We start from the raw sequence: 22,838 nt of genomic DNA, 5'->3' as shown, positions 1-22,838 counted from the left end.
AAATTGAATAGAAATTCATAAAGATACTATTATTTAAATAAAAAAAATACTTTGCAACAAAAAATAGCATTGATAAAACAATTTTGAAACAATTTTTAAAAGAACACGAAAATAAATAAAAACGTTTGTTATCATTGTTTATAAATAGACAACGTTTACTTATTGATTTTAAACACAATAAATAAATAAATAATAAACAATAATTAAACAATAAAATAAAAAATAAAATAAACAAAAACAATAAAATAATAAACAATAATTAAAAAGTAGTAATATTAATTTAAAATAAGTAAAAAAGAGTATACAAAAATCGGTATTTTTTTTAAATTTCAAAAATCAAAAAAAAAAATAGTATTTATGGAGGGCCCACGACCGGACCGGTCCTAAAAGTTGTTAAAAGAATAGTAATTTGAAATAAAAATTTTTCATAAAAATCGAAAGATACTCACTTTCAAAAACACGATTTAAAATTTCAAACTTAAAAATCTTAATCAAAAACACTGAATATTTTTTTTGTATTTTTATCTGTAAAGGCCATCTAAAAACAAATATTTTTATAAAAAAAAGCTTTAATTTGGACCATTATTAAGAAAGTTATGATCAAAAAAACAAAAAAAAGAGCGTTTTTTTGAAAATTTTATATCTTTTGAACAAGTAATTAAAAAAATCTGAAAATTTACCAGAAAGGCTTTTTTGAGGGGTACTAAAAAATATAAAAAAATTAAGGAAATCGAAAATTAAAATTTTTCGAACCGTCCGATTTGGCGTGGAACGCCCCATATGTATGTTTTTTCTTTAAAACACTACACTGAAGTATAACGTATAATGTAAGAGCATAACTCACTTTCAAACTAGTCCTGGTTGTGAATAATTGTTTTATTTTAATATTTTATTTTTATTTTTTCCATTGTTTTTGTAACTTTAATCAATGTAATTTTTGTTTAATTTTCAATACTAATGTGTTTCAACAACAGATTTCATTAGTATGTAACACATCTATCTGTATCCTTTAGCAAAATACAAAGTGAATATACACTAAGAAAATTATTATCTAATATCAAACTACCTAACTATAAGTAGTTAAATTAAATAAACGAAATCTAAATCTTACATATTTCAAGACTTTAATATTAACATCACCCTTAATTCATGGTAAATATTAAATAAACTGGTACAAATTAAATAAATAAGATCATGTTTATTTTAATATTAATATGCCTTAATCAGTTACCAGCAAACTTATTACTCTAGTTAAAATGAAACGAATCTATATAACTTAATACCTAGTTATTTTGATTTGAACGAGACTTTTTTCATGCGCAAAGACTAAAATACAGTTTGCGACTGAGAGCGCCAGATCCAGTACCCACAAACTACTGAAGGAAGCTCATACCAGCTTGTCCATATTATGAAATGTAACTAAACGAACAGCAATTAAAGTTATATAGTTATTATATCGTGTGGAATGAAATTTGTCTGTATTGCTTCTATTCCTATTATCTACATTATAATAAATAGATATGAAAAAAATATTAAAAATTTACACAAAAATAGTACTTGTAAATGTAAATTTTTTATATTTCTTCCGTGTGCAGTTGCTTTAAATTTAAAACACGTTTTCGATGGTCTTATTTTTGTCAAAGGCCTCTATTTAAATTAATTAATTTGTTTTTCATCTATTTTTTCTTAAAAATTCCGAGATCTAAATCTCATTAACAACGGATTAGATATTGCTGAAATCATTTTTTTTAAGATATCAGAGGAATTTCTTACATAACTTCAAAGCTACTTAAAAACACACACTGATGTAGATTGCGTCTAAAAACCGGTACCTTTAGCTTTATTTGACTTGAATAGTTGTTGTACCAGCCTATATCTATACGTATTTTATTTATATCTAAAACGGTATCATAACAGTAAAGCATGGTCCGAAAAGAACAGTGAAAAAAATAATTAGATACATCATTATTTTCACTGTAACCTCTAACGGATGTTACTTTCAGCAAAAACTGTATTACCAGACAAGACTAAAGATATATGCTACAATCCCATTTGACAAGCTAACATACAAAAAGTAATTAAATTCCTAAAAATTTTGCGCTGCGAATAACAATTTTCTCTTATCGCAGATATCGATTTAGAAAGAGCAGGAAGGATATTTACCGTATACTCAACGATCTAATATTGGACTTTCCAAGAATAAATGGTGAAAAGTGCTCAGTAATAATCTATAATTAGCTAGTTATAATTATAGTTATTAATACTTCAAAAATAAAGGAACGCTAGCTATTAGTACTCTTCCTCGTGTGAGAACGGATAAAAATCGTTTTAAGGATCTATTCATCGTCAAGCTTGTTACATTAATTTTACAGCTATTACGAGGCACAAGCATATAATGCCAAGAAAGCAGTTGCAAATTGGCAAATCAGTAAAGGATCACACAGGGTGTCTGTTAAAGAATGGACTAAATACATATGATAATTTGTCGATATAAGGTGTTGACATTAAAAAAAATAAACTTAAAAATCAACTGCGTTTACAGAATCGAATTTCGGCAAGAGTACAGTCTTTGAGTAGAATTAAAAAGTAAGAGTAGTAAATTCACACTAAGAGCACAAAATTTCAACCTTAAAAAAGTTAATATTCCTGGTGTAACGCAAATATAGTGTTTGGGCCAATTCCTAAATTAATTATTTTTATTTGCAAAATATAAAAATATACAAAAAAAATTGAGAACAGATCCGTCATGAAAAATAATCAATATCGTAAAAAAAAATTGTAAAATCTTTATAGTTTCCGAGAAAAAAGGCGATTCTGAATAGTGAAATCCGGTTTTAGTGTTTTGCGATAGTGTTTACATTAGTAGTAGTTTTTCAAGTGTCAAAAATAGCTTACAGCAACTAGAGTTGATGGATATCGTATTAATTTATGATGAAGCAAGACAGCATTTGTGTTATGGTGAAGCAAGACAACATTTGTGTTAGTAGTAACTGGGTAAGACGGGCTCAAATGTGTTTACACGTCGGTGAACAAAATTTTGAACAGTTTTTGTAACATTAGGTATGTCAAATTATTTTATTAATTAAAACCACAAATTAATATTATTAATTAATAATAACAATAACGGCAAAATCAGTTGAATTTGCTGATAATTAAATAAAATAGGTGTTATAAAATTTTATGTATGTATTTCCTTCCTTAGGAAAGAAATTCCTTCAATTTTTATCCGTTCATTTTTTATTAGACTTTGCCACCGTTTTCATCCCTATTACTGATAGTATTTTCTTGTCTCGCAATTAAAAGAAACTTAACATCAGGCACAACTATCACCGGTCGTTGACGATTTATCATGTGGTTTTTATAGAATTGGTTTTCATAGTTACTTTATAAGTTTAGCCAGTAACAATAGAAAATTTGAAATTTTAATTCCCAAATACCAAAGAAAAACAAACGCCCTGTAAATCTTAAAAAAAACTAATCAATCTAATTGTAAGATATTTAGAGTCTCCTAAAACATATGCCTAAGAAATTTCAATACCATAAGTTACCACTTTTAGAAATATTATATTATATACAGGGCCATTCGTGTGAGAAAGTAAAATAACTCCCTTGTTATACATAATACAGAAAAAAGTTCATATAAAAGTTGTACAGAATCAAAAAACCTAAACGACAACATTAATTTGAAACACACAGGGCGATGAGTAATACGGGACACGCCAAATATTACATTTTTTAAATGGAACACCCTGTATATTTTTAAACATATGGATTTTTGAGAAAATTCTGTATACGGCAATATAAACAGTTTAACGTTTTAGTGCGGGGTTGCCATGTAGAAAATTCTTCGAATTTTGGAAAAAACATGACTTCGAAGAAGTTGTCTTAACTTTCAACTACTAACACTTGGAGCAAAAATGTTTGACAGAGTTATAGGCAAATGTTAGACAAAGACCCCTATATTAGCTAATATCTATATTTTATACAGGGCATTCTTTATAATACGATCATTTTAAGAAAGTTCAAACTTGATTTTCTAAAATTTTTCAAATGGAACACCCTGTATATTATTGTTCTATTTTATTCACATATCAGTCCACTTCAACTTTTATAAAGTATGTTCTACACCTAAAGTTGTTAGTTTTTAAGATATAGCAACATTTCTGGAAAAACCTAATTTTTATTATTTTCGGTCGCACGAAATGGCTTTGGAAAAAACTGTCACATTGGATCAACTTGTCAGTTCATAATTTATCATTCCATTTTGAGTTAATTTTATTAGTTAATATTTATTTGTGGTATTCTATAAAATAATAAAAATATTTTTTTACAGAAATGTTGCTATATCTTAAAAACTAACAATTTTATATATAGAACATGCTTAATAAAAGTTGAAGTAGATCGATATGTGAATAAAATAGAACAATAAAATACAGGGTGTTCCATTTGATAAATTTTAAAAAATCAAGTCTAAACTTTCTAAAAATGAGCGTATTATAAAAAATGCCCTGTATCAAACATCGATATTAGCTAATATAGTAGCCTTTGTCTAACATTTGCCTATAACTCAGTCTAATTACTTTGTTCCAAGTTTTAGAAGCTGAAAGTTCATACAACTTCTTCGAGGTCATGTTTTTTTCCAAAATTTGAAGAATTTTGTACATAACTTGGCAACCCCGCACTAAAATGATAAACTGTTTATATAGAATTTTCTCGGAAATCCATATGTTTAAATATATATATTCAGTGTTCATTTAAAAAATGTAATATTTGGCGTGTCCCGTTTTTACTCATTGCCCTGTATGTTTCAAATTAATTTTGTAGTTTAGGTTTCTTGATTCTGTATAACTTTTATATAAAGTTTTTTTCTGTATTATGCGTAACAAGGGAGTTATTTTACTTTCTTACACCCTGTATACAAACACTTACTTATCTTGAAACCAAAATACGATATACGATTATAGTACGCTATTGTGAAACATCCATTATCTACAAAATCATTTTGGATCCCGAATATGCTGAATGCCACGGAATCTGGCAAAAAAGGCGACAGAATAATGAACAAATTTACGGTTTCTTTCTGAGTACAGCCGCGACGGCAGATCCTGTACACATCCGGTCTTCCAGTCCGTTACTCACAGGCCCAATCACTGGGACTTCTAAGTGAATAAGCCAGCAATTGAAACCGAGAAAATACAAAAATAGCGCCGGCAGACTGGCGAAACGCACGTCTCCAATAAGAGAAAAGTCCGTCGACCTTCCTCTCGGATATTTCTGCCGGCCTGAAAGCCTTTCATTGTTTTCAGGACGCCGCAGCTAGCGCCCTTTTGTTGCAAAGTTCAAAACACCGTAAAACGGCTTCAAATCGTCGCCGCAGGCTTAGGCGGTCCACGCACGAGCGAACTCCTCAGGATCTAGTCAATTTTTTGAAAGATTTCTATGAATAAAAGCGCAAAGATGTAGTAAAATGTGTTCATATACATCTTTTCGCAATACATACTACTTTCTGCTATAATAAACACAGATATAGGTTGATTGCACCAGTAACTGCCGTTATAAGAAAGGCAAGATTCAGGAGAAATTGAAAACAGTAAAACTTTAGTCAACATATTTATTAAGGTCTTTTAATAAAATTTGCTCTGTTATAAATGTAGAAATGAGAGATCTATATGTCCATTTTTTTACTACGGTTTAATGCACCAACACCAATAATTGCCATTATACGAACAAAAAAACAGTTGCTATGTTCATAAGGACACATTGTAGAATTCATTAAGACATTATTAAATTTTAGTATAAAAAAGTAATACTTGTTTTTTTTGTACGATTGTACTGACAATTTATGTGATTAATTTGTGATAGTTTTTTGCACAATATGGTGGACCACAATTTTATTAGAAAATCCGAAAGGAAAGAATGTCAAGGCAAGAATTACGATATTGAACCCTCTTCGTCCATGGCTAGTCTTAGCCAACAGCGATGACTGAGTCCCCCTGCATACAGTACGCGACAAAGTCGATGCGCTTTTATTTATTGTGTGCACAGCTAGCTTGACCCGTTCGAAGTCGTGTTAAACATTTCAAATGACTTGAGGGACTAATTTAACATTTGTGATGTTCCTTAGGATGGCAATTGCATAAAATAGGCATTCTTTGTGCCCGAAAGAACACTGGAAAACGCTAAACACGTACCCAAATTGAAAGGAATTTAGGTCAAAAATACCGTTACACATAATATTGCACATGTTTGCAAAAATATACACATTTGATTAATAGAACCTTTATTCTGATACAGCTTGAATTTTTTTTCATATACAGGGTGTTCCGTAAATATTTTGAATGACTTTAGGAGCGAGTTATTGCTAAAAAATAAGGGAAACTGCTATAACATCTTTTTTCTATCTGCTATTGGAGGTGGGTTAAAATTCAGTTATTTATTTACAAGGAATAGGTCCTTAAAGTTCTTGAATAGTAAAGAAACACCCTGTATATCTTGCGTTACTATAAAGCAAAAAAAGGACGAATTTTGGATCGTTGCGTTTCTGCAACTTGGCGCCTCCTTGCTGAACAGAAATCTAAAAATAACGCTTTGAAATGACTAAGCTAGAAAGGCACAAAAAGGAAAAAATTTAAGGTCTGCCAAATTTAAACGCAACATGTTAATTGGAACACTTGGGTGGTTTCATTAACAATAAAAGACTATGGCAATGAACTCACGGTTCTAGGAATTATAAAAATGATGTGCCATATAATATTTACTGGGTACAAGGGTCAAATTTGTTTACTTTCACATTACCGCCTATGAATAATACAAATAATACAATTTTTTAATTGCGTACACAAAATAAATCGCTGCGCACCTTTAGAAACGCCAACCTTCGGTGTTAGTCATTCTAATTTTGCGAAATCAATTATCTGGAATAACTATTTATAAACTACTTAGGTCATCATTATGATAATATCCCCCGAACGCATAATAAATTATGCTAAATTAGTCATGAATTGTCGAAAAAAATTCCTCTAACAGGTATTCCAAGTCTTTATTACTGGATTCCCCAAACTTTGTTGTCATTTTGCCACTAAATTTCTGTAAATTCAAATTACTTCGATTACAATGTCAAAATGTGTTAATATCTTACAGAAGCACATGCCAACTACTATACTAACAGAGTTTTTTTATTTGGAAATGTGAAAATTTTTATGTGTGAAAAATCCCTTTTGGAAAAATAGTGGCGGTAGTTCATATAACGTTTTGTGTTTCCGAGCTACAGGATGTTAAAGCTGTTATTTCGAAGGCCGTTTTTCTTATTAACACAGCTCCACAAAAAAAATCCTGTGCAAATGACTAGAATACATTATTCCCATGTATTTTGAGCCATTGAATTCGAATCTGGTGTGAGAAAAAAAACACAAAATCAACAAAGCAGCATTTAAAATCCAGGTATGATTTATCAGCGGATGAAGCTAGTAGTTAGATCTTTATATTCTCATGTATCTTGACACACTGAACACGAATCTGAAGTCAGATTTGGCCTATAAGATCACAAATCCTTCCTAAACTTAAAAAATCCACAAAATTAGAAATTTTAGAAAGAAAGTTGTCAAAATTTGTATAAAAGCATCAACTGTGTGTTAAGAAAAACGTGCTTGCGCGCCGCGCCATTATTCCATAGCTGGAAAATGGCCTCAATGATTTGGGATCGAGGGGGATTATCCCTCTTTATTCTGCCTCATCTCGTGTAGGCCTGGACAGCCTTCGTAGGTGGGCCCCATGCGTCGTCTACCCCGACCGCAAAAGCGGCCGGTGTAGGCGCTTTGTGGAACCTCCGTTTGTCCTGGCTGGGCCCCGCCGGCTAGGGCCCTTTCTTTTGGCGCTTTTCTTGCTTCGCCGGCTCGTCTGTGTAAACCGCGGGGGTGGTGTCATGTTTATGGTTGGGTAGGATAGTGCGGCTATGCAGCCTAACGTGCTTGCAATCATTTTATTCTCATTAATTGCCAGTGACAGGAAGTCTGTTACTGTTAATTCAGCAGTGGCGGCTCGTCAGGTGAAGAAAGTGATGCACCACTTTGCCTAAAATTTCCGTTTGGTTGTGTAATTTAAAATTATTTTTAATTTTATATAAATTTTATAATTTAAGTATTTGAAAATGTATTGTGTTTGTTTATGTTACAGGCAGAGATAAACAGAATAGTTGTTCGGAGAACGCCCTAAAAAACATTACCTTCGTTGAGCGCGAACATCGAAAATCGAAATCAGTTTGTATTCCGCTTCACTTCGTAGCGTTGTTTACGGCCGTTGTCATGGCAACGAAGCGGCTAACACTTGAGTAAACCACGGCGTGGGGAATGAGTGACGCGGAAACTGAAGCAGCATCGCCATCGCCCATCGCCTGCCTTTAAAGTTTAAACGGTGCTCTGTGGTTTAAACAGTTTATACGATACGTCGCCCAGTGTACGATTATAATGGTTCTTTGTTAATATGTATTTGTTTTGTATCAATAATTGTAGAAATGTTTCCTATCTATGATCCAGTATATATTTTATTGGAAACCCAATTTTCCAGATAGAAAATTGAGGACAAAAAGATTTTTTTTTAAATTGCAAGAGACCTGTGCCTTCTCTCGATGTGGAAAAAAGGAGGAAGTCAAACGACAAAGTGTACATTCGGAAGTATACGTACCTATCATTAAGTCCACGAGCCAAACTAATATTTCTATTTTTTATAAAATCTAAATGAAAATCCTTCTCGCGTCAGTTTTTCCGTAATATTGCAAATGCAACTAAAAATTTCCAGATTCATTTAAAGCCGTTTTACCTTGAAAATTTTCGCCTGCGGCGCTTTTTTTTTTCTTTTTAGTCAAGCAATGAATATGCCTCACCTATTCTTAATGCGCGCCACCACTGCAATTCAGTATAATTTAATAACACAAATTTTAATTGTTACAAGATATCAAAATAACTGTTAATTATTGCCATGGTGTCGTTTAATCTACACCGTTTAAAAGAATTTGTCGACATGCAATTGGCATATGGCATATTATTTAGCATCATGAAATTAAAATTTGTGATGACAAATTATACTGAATTCAGAGTAACATAATTTTTCAGATTTATCTTTAAATTTATACTCCTCCTTATATTATACTCCTAAAACTGTCCACGCCACTGCTGTTGGGAATAAAATGGTTTGCGTTTTTTGTAAGACACAATAATTGATATTTATTCGTGTACAAATTTTTATATCTTTCCCATTAGCCAATTTAAAGATAATTAAGGAACATACTTTTACACACACAATGACAAAAACGTTATGTGAACTATTCCCACTATTTTTCAAGAATATCTGACCCAGTCTTTTTTTTAAGTATTAACGGGACACCCTGTATGTACCGTAGTACATATTCTTAACCATTTTGAAAATGAACCTAACCCACCCCTCACCGACGCCACCGATTGAAAGAAAATTAAATATTTCCTCCTCGCAACCGTCTAGCATTCTTTTTTCTGATATACCAGCAATTAAACTATTCCGCGATTTCATGTATCTAATCATCAGAATGGCATTAATTTGCAGCACTTGCTGTAAATGACAATTTTACTGTTAATGGAGGAAATAAATTCCAAGAATTGTGATTACACACTCGCGATATTCCCGAGAATTTTATACACGTTTATTGATTTGAAAATTATTGCAATCACATATTATTATAGGTAAAGTAATAACGAAACTGAGTAAATATCATTAAACTTATCAAACTTTTATAATATTCCATCCCTAATTCCCTCTAATAGATGTTTGCGTCTCTGTACCATAATTATAGGTACTGTAACTGTTACAGCGAATTAATAAATATCACTTTCCAAAATGATTGTGATTATTGGTGATGTTCCAAATACCTATAAAAATTCTACGAAGATTTTTACATTATAAAGGATTAAGATAATTTAAATTAATAATGTAAAAATGTTCCTAAATTCACATTAAAATATGTTATGTATATATTTGATATCTAGGTGGATGAGTGCTCCAAAAGTGAGTAATGAAATGTCCTCAGTTATTAAAACTGCTGACTAGCAGTGGCGGCTCTTTTCTTTCGTACCAGGAAGGGCAGAAAAATTTAGGTACGACGAACTGAAAAATATATTAAATTTAATTGGGTAGTTTTATTTTAAATACTATTGAAATATAGGGAAAACGTGTCCAACATTATTTTTTTTGTCCGAAATAAACTTTTCAATTACTTTTCCATTAAAGTTTGGTATTTCTCGCACCATTGATTTTTCAATAGATTCAATTACTGTTAGTTTATCTTAACAATCAATTTAAACTTTTACAATCTTTAAAAAAACACACAAGAACAAATTACGTTTAATAAGAAAAAAATTCGTGAATAGCTACTATTTCGTTACGGTCGGACAAAACAGAGCCCAAACTGCATAGTAAATATGCGCTAGTCCCACTCCGTCCCTCACTGCTGCGCGACGGTAACCACGACCACCGCTGTAAACACTTTACAGATGTAGGAGCAAGCTACGCAGAGCCCACCTATTCAGGGTTTTTAAAGTCGAATTAAACGACATTCAGCCATGGTACATTAGTTAACACATTTCTGTATTTTAGTGTTTAGTGGCCTACTTCGAAGCCTACTTTTCACTTAATTTAGAAAATTTAGATTTAATTTGAATCGACGTTTTTATAAAAATGTACACAATTAAACTATACCTATCTAGCACCTTTTTTTAACGAAAAATGGTGAGATATAATTAAAAATCCTTGCATTTCGAGTATTCGTGTCAACACGAAAATTATATTCCAGGTGCAATGACTTTCCAATTTGATATTATTTCGCCACAACGATTTTATCTCAAGGTTCCTCGACCAAATTAAATTAGATCCATTGTACGATCAAAATTAATCAAACTCCCATTTGGGACGCAGAATATAGATGACTATCACCGACATGTTATTTTCAGAATAACACAATGCAATCATTTTTTTTTTCTTCGTACTGCTTCAAACGTTTCACTTTTTGCTATTTATCATCGAACAGCTTATTTGAGAGAATCGATTTATTTTTTATATTATGTGGAAATTCAAATTATTCCTAAATACAGAACTTTCTACACTATTCTTCGTCTCGAAAACTTAAAACCTCACTAACGCGACTAATAAAAATAGGGAGTGAGTGGCCTTCTAAAGTCACTATAATTTACTAATCTACATTTTAAATGTACAGGGTGTTTTCGAAAGGTTTTACTTTTAAAGGGTTGTACTGATAAAAATTGTGGAAATTCATATAGGTTTTTTATATATTTGTAATGGTTTTTATACACGAAAAATGTAAGTGAATTGAACATACATGATACTCGATGATACATTGTGTAGTTGTTTTTACGTTGTAATTTTCCATTTTAAAATGTATTATCCTAATCCTTTATGTGTCTTTACTATATCGGATGTAAATATACGAATAAAAGTATGAATGAACATATTAGATTAATCATGTAGTCACCCGGTGCGGTGTTACCGCGAGTGTGCTAAATCAGTAGGCATGTTTAGATTCATTTGTGACGTAATAACATAGCAATGTGTTTTGACTACCTAAATATAACGTTACGTATAAATAAATATGGTAAATAATATAATTTGGTAAAAATTATATAAATCTCTCGGTATATCTTCAGTTAAAGTTGTTGAAAAGTATGATATAATGCACTTTGCTTAACCTTTATAAGCAGATATCCAGATTGTAGCTTAGTACTGTTTAAGACCTACTTTACTTACTGTTCTCAAGAAGTGGCCATTGCTCTCGAAATGGTTCAAAAATGCCATCTGAAAATGCACCTGCACGCGAAAACACATAATCACATAAAATTTTTATCAATGTAAAGCTGATGCCAAATCATGCGTTTCACAAACTTCAATCTAGTCGACGTCTCTTTCATAGTTTAATGGGACAGTAAAAAAATAGAAATGTTCATTCATTAAAAACATACATATTTTTTAATATAATATAATATAATATATCATTTGGTAGGTACCGAGATTGGCGCACTTGATGGGGTGTTTTGGTTAAAGTTCCTAGTTCGACCAAGTACCACAATCAGTGTTTACTGTTAAACTGACGGTTTGACATATCAAATTTGTACTATTTATGTAAAAAAACTATCAAAATTTAATTGTTACTGTATTATACAGTATGTTCACGGTTAGAGTGGAAATGAGGGAAAATATTTTTATTTTTCATTTTACAAGAAAAAGGCATTGATTAAAATTTTTGCTTGTCTTTAAAATGCGGTTGGCATGGATAACCTTCATTTTGCATGTACAGGGTGATCAGGAAATCGGTAAATATAAAAATCGTTCGATAATAAACTGCCTTTGTTTTTAACAATACAGAAATATGTTATAAAGGAAAGCTACTTAGAATTAAAATTTATATTATAATTTCATTTGTGTATGAATCGGCCTACTTTGATAGAAACGGGCAGTAAAACATTTTTATTGTTCATTTTACGAGAAAAAGGCATTCTTGATTACAATTTCTGCTTATCTTTAAAATGCGGTTGGCATGAATAACCTTAATCTTGCATGTACAGGGTAATCAGAAATCAGTAAATACAGGGTGGGTCATTAGTGTGAGAAAGTAAAATAACTCCCTCGTTACTCATAATACAGAAAAAGAGTTTATATAAAAATTGTACAGAATAAAGAAACCTAAACTACAAAATTAATTTGAAACATACAGGGCGATGAGTAAAAACCGGACACGCCTAAGATTACATTTTTTAAATGGACCAACCTGTATATTTTTAAACATATGGATTTCCGAGAAAATTCTATATATGGCAATATAAATTATTATTATTTTAGTGCGGGGTTGCCAAGTTATGTAGAAAATTCTTCGAATTTTGGAAAAGACATGACCTCGAAGAAGTTGTATTAACTTTCAGATACTAACACTTGGAACAAAATAATTAGAGTTATAGGTAAATGTTAGACAAATTTTTTAAAATATAATCATTTTTAGAAAGTTTAAACTTGATTTTCTAAAATTTCAATTTCAAATGAGACACCTTGTATTTTATTGTTCTATTTTATTCACATATCGGTCCACTTCAACTTTTATTAAGCAAGTTCTATATCTAAAATTGTATTTAAAATATAGCAACATTTCAGAAAAAACTTAATTTTTATTATTTTATAGACTACCACAAATAAATATTAATAATAATATTAACTCAACATGAAATGATAAATTATGAATTGACAAGTTGACACAATGTGGCAGTTTTTTTCCAAAGCCATTTCGTGTGACCGAAAATAATAAAAACTAACAACTTTAGGTGTAGAACATCTTATTGCTTATTTGCTTATTTTTTCGAGGTTTTTTTTTATGATTATCTAGGTGGTTAAAGTCCTACTTTGGTTTTGCACCAATTTTGTAAGCAAGATTCCATAAGGAAAAGGAAATGGAAGGAAACTATCACTATCAAATTACACCGAAAATACCAATTAAAATCATTATTTGGAAATATTGGAAAACTGGAAATTTAACTCATATTTTATGTCTGACGATATTTCCAAAAAAAACTTTTTTTATTTATAAACCAGTAATATGTATATTTATTTGTATGTTTAGTTCAAATCTTGCAAGCCTTTGAACCGCTTCCTCTATACTTACGCCTTCGAAATTTTGCATGCTTCTTCTGTTCTGATGACAATACACTAAAATGATAGAAATAACCTGATGTTGCAGCCAGAATTGTCTCCTCGCGAAGGCACTTCTCAACGATTACTAGCACGGACACGAAACTTTGCATATACGTTTTTTTACGATAGATTAAGAAATATTTCTAACTAAAAAGGTGTAAATAAATGTAAAGAAAATGTTTTAAAATGCACTAAAAAGAAGAAAATAAAATCCATAATTTTGAGTAAACCCCCAAATCCACAAAAGCGTTGAATATAGAAGTGTCATCAGCAAAAGTATGTGATAAATAGACACGTACTTTGTATAATCAGTACATGAATATACTGATTATTATAGATAGTACGTGTCTATACTTTTGCTGATGACACTTCTATAGAGCAGCCATATTCAAACCTTTTGTGGGTTTGGAGTTTACACAACATTATATGGGTTTTCTGAACTCCTTTTTACTGCATTTTAATAAAAGCTTGTTTTTAAAATATTTTTTTACTTCTCATTTATTTCCTTACTAGTTGGGTATTTTGCCACCTGCAAAAAATTTATAAAATAATAAAATAAACCTTTGGCCAAAAGAGTCAGCAAAGTTATTTTTGTGAAAATAATTTTGCCTAACCGAAAATCTCTCATTTTTCAGTGTGATATTTTCACAAAAATAGCCCTTGACTGATACTTTTGGCGCAAGGGTTCGTTTCATTATTTTTTCCACAGGTGGCAAATTACCCAATAAATAAGGGAAAAATCTAAAAATTTCTACATTTGGCGCTAGATTTCAAATTTTCCATTAATGGACGTCAAAATGGAAAAAGAAAAAACAAGGGTCTTGTATTTTTTTACCTATTTCCACTTTGTCATTGCAGTTAGCTAAAAACTCGGACAACATCCCATTGCAAAAATCGCGTTTATAAGTCGCCGCGATAAGATTAAGATAGGGTACCGACAACATTTATTAGCAGGTATCTACTCCGTCTGGTTGCGGAACTGCCTACCTATCGCGTCCTGATAAACACATTCCTGGGAACGCCGTTGCAAAAAACAAAATACTGAAAGCAAGGTTGAACAATTAATTGTTACATTATGTAGTAAATGTTATATTTAAATTAAATCACATCATGATTTACATAACACATTAACCAGTCGATGTAAAAACGTACCTATGTCTCACCTGCTTTGAAAACCTTACGTATGTATCTAATTAATTCCTTGACTTAATACGCTAATAAATTATCGGTTGTATTATTACCGGTACTATAATGTTAATAAATCGACGGAAAATATTTTCTATGTGAATTATGTTAATAAACGTAAGTATGTGCATATCTCATTAGCATATACATGGGCATTATACAGGATGTCTAGGGGATCTTCCTGATGGTGACAGAACGAAGAGCGAAGAAGTGAAATAAATTAAAGACAACATAAACAAAATTTTACCTACGTTTGGTTATCAAAATAGCTTCTTAATTTTTAATTTCAACAGTGAAAATACTGGCGTCGAACAGTATTTCCAATTTCATTTGTTCTTTTACGTTTTAAAATTGATACTTCCTAATACTTTATGTGTTTTTACTATATTTGATGTATATATACCAGTAAAAGTGTGAATTTGCATGATTTAATTTGGCTCAACCAATCAGATTAATCATGTGATTACCCGGTGTGGTGTTACCGCACGTGTGTTGAGAACTGTACTAGTTGTTCAGTAGGCATGTTTAGATTCATTAGTGGCCTGATGTGTGCACAGTGTTTTAGCTAAATAAATATCATTCTATAAATAAATACTGAGGTAAGCAAAATAATACGCCATTGTGTAAATTATATAAATCTCTCGGTATATCTTCATTTGTTATTGAAGAGTTCTTTTCTTAAATTTGTAAACGGTGCTGAACCTTTCCCAGCTTGTACACTATGCCCAAGTAGATTCAAGACTTAGATACGGAATTTGTCATATTTCACCGGTTTATTAACTGTAAAATAAAGGTCGAACGCGGTAATATCATGTTTTCGAAAATTGATCATTATTATTGCAAAAAGTGATGGATGTTGATGAAATTTATGGAGAAGACGATCCATCCAAAGACCAACATGTGTGCCAAAGAGTGATTCGATTGACCGTGAAATTGTTGCTCCAGGTATTTTCGTTAATTTCGTTCGTTTCTTTGCAGCTAATTGTTTAATTACTAAACGTTAATTTTAGAAGGTAATATCGTAGATATAGGTTCTAATTCTATCAAAGAAACGTAAGTATCGAAAAAGAAAGATTTCAAAAAGTTGAAATTAAGTAACAAAGAGGCGTAGGTTATTTCTCTTTTTTTAATTACCGTAAAAATAAGCTCTATTTAATACAAAAAGAGCGAATTCCCGAGTGGCTTTTGCCTGACTGGGGCAATTTGTTTATAATGCTATTTTGCACGTCCTACTTTGTTAATTGTAAGGTAAATAAGGTGTAATGGGCTACTTACTTTCAACTTTTTGAAATTTTTCTATTTCGATACGTTTCTTTGGATCAATTAAAACCTATATACGATATTAACTTTTAAAATTAACGTTTAGTACCTAATTAAACAATTAGTTGCAAAAAACAAACGAAATTAATTAACAAATAGTTGGAGAAACAATTTCACGGTCAACTGAATCAGCGTTTGGCACACATATTGGTCATTAGATTGACCGTCTTTTACATGAATTTCATCAACATCCATCGCTTTTTGCAATAATAATGGGCAATTTGCGAAAACTGATATTTCCGCGTTCGACCTTTATTTTAAAGTTAACAAATTAGTAAAAAAAGACTCTAGGTACCTTAAATTGTAGATAATTTAATTGCATTCAACATATAATGACTAATTTTCCGATACGTCGTCTAGATTATCGTGGGCAGTAAAAAAAGTGAACAAACACATTTTGCCAACTTGGCGTCACTTCTTTCGAGTTACTTTTTTGATATTATCATTCTACATACGCTTCCCAGTGATAAAATACAATAAAATGTCTACTAATAATTTTCTCAAGTTTTCAGATTTTATGATCTAAATCTCGATCTAAATTCGACTGGAGTGTTAAAGTTCTCAAATGAAGTGGCTTTGTTCTCGAAATGGTTTAAAGATTCCACCTCAGAATTTATCTGGACGCGAGAACGAGAACTATGGCAAATTTTTCATCCAGAAGAGATATTTTTGAAAACCGCAGAAAAAATACTTTTCCTTTAATTGAGGTATTTACACAAATCGCTTTATAGATATTTTTAAATTTACTGACTTCGTTAATTTACTTGCTATAACATTGTATTATTTTTTTTAAAAGTTGTTTAATTAATTGGTTTAAATTCTGTATTATTTATCTGTAGATATAATTCAGAAATGTATATTTTACTCTAGAGAGAATATGAGTAATTTACAGCATTAATAAATCTTAAATATTTTTTTTCTAAAAATATTACAAAATAATAACGCCCAGATTTTCCTTTATTTCATAAAAATACTATGTATAAGTTCTCCTCTTTCTTAGTAAAATTACACTTAGTGTCGTAAATTACATACATAATATTACATACATAATATAGGATTATACCCCTAAATCAGACAATTTAACAATTAATTTGTTAAGAAATTTTTTAAACTTTTACGAATTCAGTCAATATAACAGCGTCTTAAACTGTAACAATAGAATTCTGGATTTGGTTATTTCCAATATTGATTGTGTGGTATCGCACTCCCCTGATATATTACTCCCAGAAGATCTTTTTCATCCTGCATTGCTTGTCAGCATTTGTGTTCCAAATAAATTAACGAGAAGTCGGGGACCCTCTGAGGTGGATTTTAATTTTAATTTTAAAAAGGCTAATTTTCCCGCTTTATATCAGGAACTGTCATTGGTTGACTGGTCTCCTTTAAAAAGTTTTACGTGTGTCAATCAACTTGTTTTTAAGTTTTATGAAATATTAAATTCAATTTTCATTAAACATGTTCCACGTAAGATATTTTCTAATAAATGCTATCCGCCATGGTTTGATGGTGATTTAATTAGATCTATTAAGCTGAAGAATAATGCGTGGCACACATATCGGTCCTCCTTAAATGGGGAAGATTATAATACATATAAGCGGTTGCGTTCCGCCGTGAAATACAAAAGTCAAACAGCTTACTCAAATTATATCTCTGCTACGGAATTAGAATTGAAATCAAATCCAAAAAAGTTCTGGACCTTCGTCAACTCAAAGAGAGGTAACTCAACTATCCCATCTACAATGGTTTACAATAATATATCGTGTAGTGACAACAAACAAATCGCTGATGGTTTTGCAGACTATTTTTCAACTTCGTTTATCGCATCTAGTAGTTTCAATAAAGACAAGCGTTCGTATAACAATGCACTTACTATTGCATATAACTCTATTTCTCTCAATGATGTATTATTTTCTATCAAACAATTAAAGCCTAAAATGACTATGGGTCCGGACTTAATACCCGCTTTCTTGATTAGAGACTGTGCTAACGTCTTCTCAGAGCCTCTTTTCACCATATTTAACTTAATTCTGACATCACATACATTCCCTGATCAATGGAAAAATTCAAGAATATGCCCCGTATATAAAAAAGGAAGTAAAAATGATATCGCTAATTATCGACCTATTGCAATACTGTGTAACTTCAGTAAGGTTTTTGAAACTGCTATACATCGTGTCCTCTCCTTTCAATTAAAAAATATTATACTTCCTGAACAGCATGGGTTTATGGAAGGACGGTCGACAGTCACTAATTTAGTATGCATTACTCAGTTTATCAGCGAGGCTATAGATCGGGGAAGCCAAGTAGACGTAGTCTATACAGATTTTTCGAAGGCGTTTGACCGTCTCGACCATGGACTTTTAATGGATAAATTAAGCGCTTTTGGACTATCGTCAGACTTTCTTGAACTAATGAAGTCATATTTCACTGGCAGAACTCAGTTTGTTCAAATTTCTGGTGTTAAATCTACTGAATTTGCCCAGACTTCAGGTGTTCCGCAAGGTTCTATTCTTGGTCCCTTGTTGTTTACATTATTTATTAATGATATCACTTCTCAACTGAATGTGCGTTATTTGTTATACGCCGATGATATAAAAATATTTTCTCAAATTGATAATGTATTTGATGCCATCAATCTTCAACGTAATCTAGATTTTATTAACTCTTGGTGCATTGCTAATAGGCTGCCTCTGAATTCTACCAAATGTAATGTCATGACTTTTAGTCGACGATGCGATCAAATTCAGTATGAGTATAGTCTGAATGGGTTTGCCCTTCAACGACCTGACCTTGTTAAAGATTTGGGCGTATATTTTGACCCTAAATTATCTTTTGTCAAGCATATTGAAATTGTGGTAATGAATGCCTACAAAAGTTTGGGTTTTATTGTTCGGAACATGTGCAATTTCATGAAAATTGATACTTTTTGTTTGTTATTTAATACATTTGTTAGATCTAAACTTGAGTATGCCTCTGTAGTCTGGACACCTATCTACGCTACACACATAATATCTATTGAGAAAATTCAACGCCGATTCTTTAAATCAGCTACATTTTTTATTGATGGCCAGTATCCGCCTCAAGGGTTTCCTCAGGAAGCATTTTTCAAGCGTTTCAATATGAGTAGCTTGTCTCAAAGACGCAAGTTAAATTCTGTTATTTTCTTATACAAGATTTTGAATAATAACATTATATGTGAAGATATATTACAAATGATAAATTTTCATATTCCTAGAACGTATACCCGACATTTACACCTCTTCGCGATCAAGAATCATCGTACTAATTTATATAAAGCGTCTCCAATTCACCAAATGATTGTTGGTTATTCTAATATTGAATCTCGCATTGATATACTCTGCTCCAGTATTTCTCAAATTAAAAAAGTTTTAATTTGAACTTTATGTTTGTATAAATATATTTTTGCATTTGTTTGTATTGTATTATAGCATTTTAATATTATATGTCTGTTCCCTGTTTGTTTTAGATATTATGTTTTGTGATATTTATTTTGGTTAAGAATAGTTTTTATCTCTTTCACCTATTTTTATTACTTTTTTTTTTATCTTGTAACCTTATCCTGTAACAGGGCATTGCCCGTTGGATATTGTAATTAAATAAATAAATAAATAAATAATCGATAATGTAAATTTACATTTTGGGCGAATTACACAAAGAGTATAAAAACAGATGATTCATATAACTTTACTTCTATTATGTAATTTTACATTACATACTGTGGCGTACTTTTACATAAAATTTTTATGAGATTACCTACTTTAGAAGAGTCAGTTAATTCAAAACATGTAAACTTATTTAAATCGTTATCTTAGAAAAAAATAGGATTTAAAAATGACAAATTGGAATACACATGGAAAAGGTGTGGTAAAGAAATATGTAGGTACTTCTATTATGCAAATACATTTACATATGTACTACCATTAGAGCTAAGAAAAAAATGATATTAATGCGATTGTAGAATGTAGATATGTATCTATCACACACATCTTGATATTTCGTGATTATTTTATCTATCAAATTAATGAATACGTTAAACAAACACTTAATTGCTTTCTACTGGTTGCTTTCTATTTTTTACATTTTCTAAGCGGTTCAAATATTCATGCGCCTAATTTAAAAGTCCAAGGGAATATCTCAAAAGTGAGCTTATTGTTCTGATTAGATAGGTAGCGTGTATTCAATATAAGAAAATGTCTATTGTAATTATATTGCATTGTATAAAACTATAAATTTTAGGGAAAGTTACAATTAAACACTAAAAAAAATGTTATATCTTGCAATAAGAGATGAAAATGCTGTTTTCTTCTATAAAAAAATAGTTCTCATACCTATACAATTGTATGTTCAATTTAAGTGTCTTTTAATTTTAAATATTTTAATATGTATACAAAACAAAACATTAACCGTTAAAATTAAGTTAATTGACAAAGAAAAGCATGCAAATTCAATTTATTTCCATTTTCGTCTCTTATAAGAGGCTTGAGAGAGAAAATGTCACTTTCGTGTAGACTAAAACCTGAAAAAGTTCCGAGAAAAATTCCGAGAAAAATCCTTACTTTCGCATATAGGAGTAGAAAAATTTTATTTATTTTTAACACAAAAGCACTGCTCCTTTGATTTATCAAAATTACTTTTCTGTAGCAAAAAAAATCATAGAAATAATTCATGGTAAATTACTAAGTATGTGTCATCGATCAAGTGCATGCTCTCTCTAAGGATGACACATAATTACAATCAATTACGGATACAAATTCCATACGAAATTTTTTAAAGAATTTGCCGATTTCATTCGACAGATTTGATTCAGACTCGAATTCAGACGACAAACCAGACCAAACAAAATTTAAAACAACTAAGTATACATGGTGTCCCAAAAGTGACGCCGTCCTTCTGGGTTTTGATTAAGGGGACAAAAACAAATCGAAAATCAAGAGTGGAAAATTTTCCGATTGTTTTTCTTTATTGAGTAATTCTAAAAGTAACTAAAAATAAACATTTGGGCTGGATTATTAAATAATTATGTAGTTCAGAGCTGTATTTGCTGCAGCTGCCATTGCTGGATGACGTTCCGTTAGCAGACTAAATTATTGGTTTCAACATGATGGAGCTCCATCACATTATGGGTTACGAGTATGAAATTATCAGAATCAAAACTTCTCAGACAGATGAATCGGAAGAGGGGGACCATGGCCTCGTAGATCACCAGATCTGAATTCCCTTCTTTTGGGGTTATTTAAAAGAAAAGATATACAGCGAACCTGTTGTAAATCCAGAAAATGTATAAGCCCGTATACACGCTGCTGTTGCGTTAATAAACCAAGAGATGTTACAAAGAGTTCATACTTCAATGTTGAATCGTGATAATCTTTATCTTGAAGTAGAAAGCAATTTATTTGAACACCTTTTGTAAAAACAATTTCTATTATTTAAGCACATTATGGTTTTAGTTTATAAGTTTTTTCCTCTCCATTTTATAAAACTGTTTTATTATTAAAATGCTTTTCTTTATCTTTTTCAGGTTAAAATAATTCCTTACACCCAGGTACAACCGACAATCGGAAACTATACGTGCCTACTATTAGTTATAAATTATTTGTCTTTGAGATAAAAAACTGGATTTTAATTTTTTTAGTTTTTTTGAATAATTTTTTCAATAACTCAAGAAAGAAAAACAATCGGAAAATTTTCCACTTGATTTTCAATTCCTTTTTGTCTCCTCATTCAAATCCCAGAAGGACGGGCGTCACTTTTGGGACATCCTGTATAAAAAAATACTTTAGAAAAAAAATATATTATTTTTTCTTCCCGTTTGTTGAAAAAATATGTTAAAAATATCATGTGAAAGAAAAATTTAAAAAACAAACAGAAAATTATTTTTTTTTAAATAACATTTCAATAGTGCATAAATATACAACATAAAAAAGTATCAAGTTAAGTAAACGTATACCTACTAAAATTAAATAAAAAAATATATTTCTTATAATTTTTAAAATAATACTATTATTAGATTATTATTTATGTCCATGTTTGTAGTTCCTTGTTTAATGTTTACTATAACGTTTACTTATAGTTAGTATATTATACGCATAAAATACCTAGAATCATGATACAATCAATGGAAATTTGAAACTTTATCCCTTTCTTTCTGCTATAAAATGTTATCAAAGTGCATTTTATTTAAAAGGGCCGACTTATTATAGAAGTCATTAACACTGGAATTAAATGATTCTTATCTAAATAAGCGTAAACATGAAAAAAAACGATAAGCAAAACGACCTTCTGCACCGCATCATAACAAAAAGTAAAGATAGGTCAGTGAAACTCCTATTATAAATGACTTACGGTAATTGCAGGCAGCTGGTAAATCCCAATAAAGAACCAGGTAGTATTTTGCAGAGAACTTACGGAAGACACTTCACTTTTAACACCCTTTTCAGCGAAAACGTCACTAATGCACGACAAGAAAGGTACACAGACCGCTGCTTGTGCTGAACGACTTTGTAAGTAGTTGTCTGCCGAATCCGAATAGTTAGTTTAGTTTGTGTTTGTGTTTGTGTAGTGGAGGTGGAGGAGAAACTTTACTCAGCTATTGAGCCCCA

General features: G+C 30.9%; 1 protein-coding gene across 1 annotated transcript in view; it reads right to left on the bottom strand.

Annotated features, from left to right (window-relative positions):
- The window catches only part of LOC108915033, a 110,929-nt gene extending 88,139 nt beyond the window's left edge, over positions 1-22,790 (bottom strand). Inside the window, exon 1 of the mRNA XM_018720981.2 lies at positions 22,582-22,790. The gene's annotated coding sequence lies outside the window, so the exon portion shown is untranslated. The remainder of the gene's footprint in view (positions 1-22,581) is intronic.
- Positions 22,791-22,838: the final 48 nt, after the last annotated feature.

The sequence above is a fragment of the Anoplophora glabripennis genome, unplaced genomic scaffold (genome assembly GCF_000390285.2).
Source record: "Anoplophora glabripennis isolate ALB-LARVAE unplaced genomic scaffold, Agla_2.0 scaffold800, whole genome shotgun sequence".
Lineage (NCBI taxonomy): Eukaryota > Metazoa > Arthropoda > Insecta > Coleoptera > Cerambycidae > Anoplophora > Anoplophora glabripennis.
Note: the sequence above shows the minus strand (reverse complement) of the source record. Positions and strands in the feature narration are given on the sequence as shown.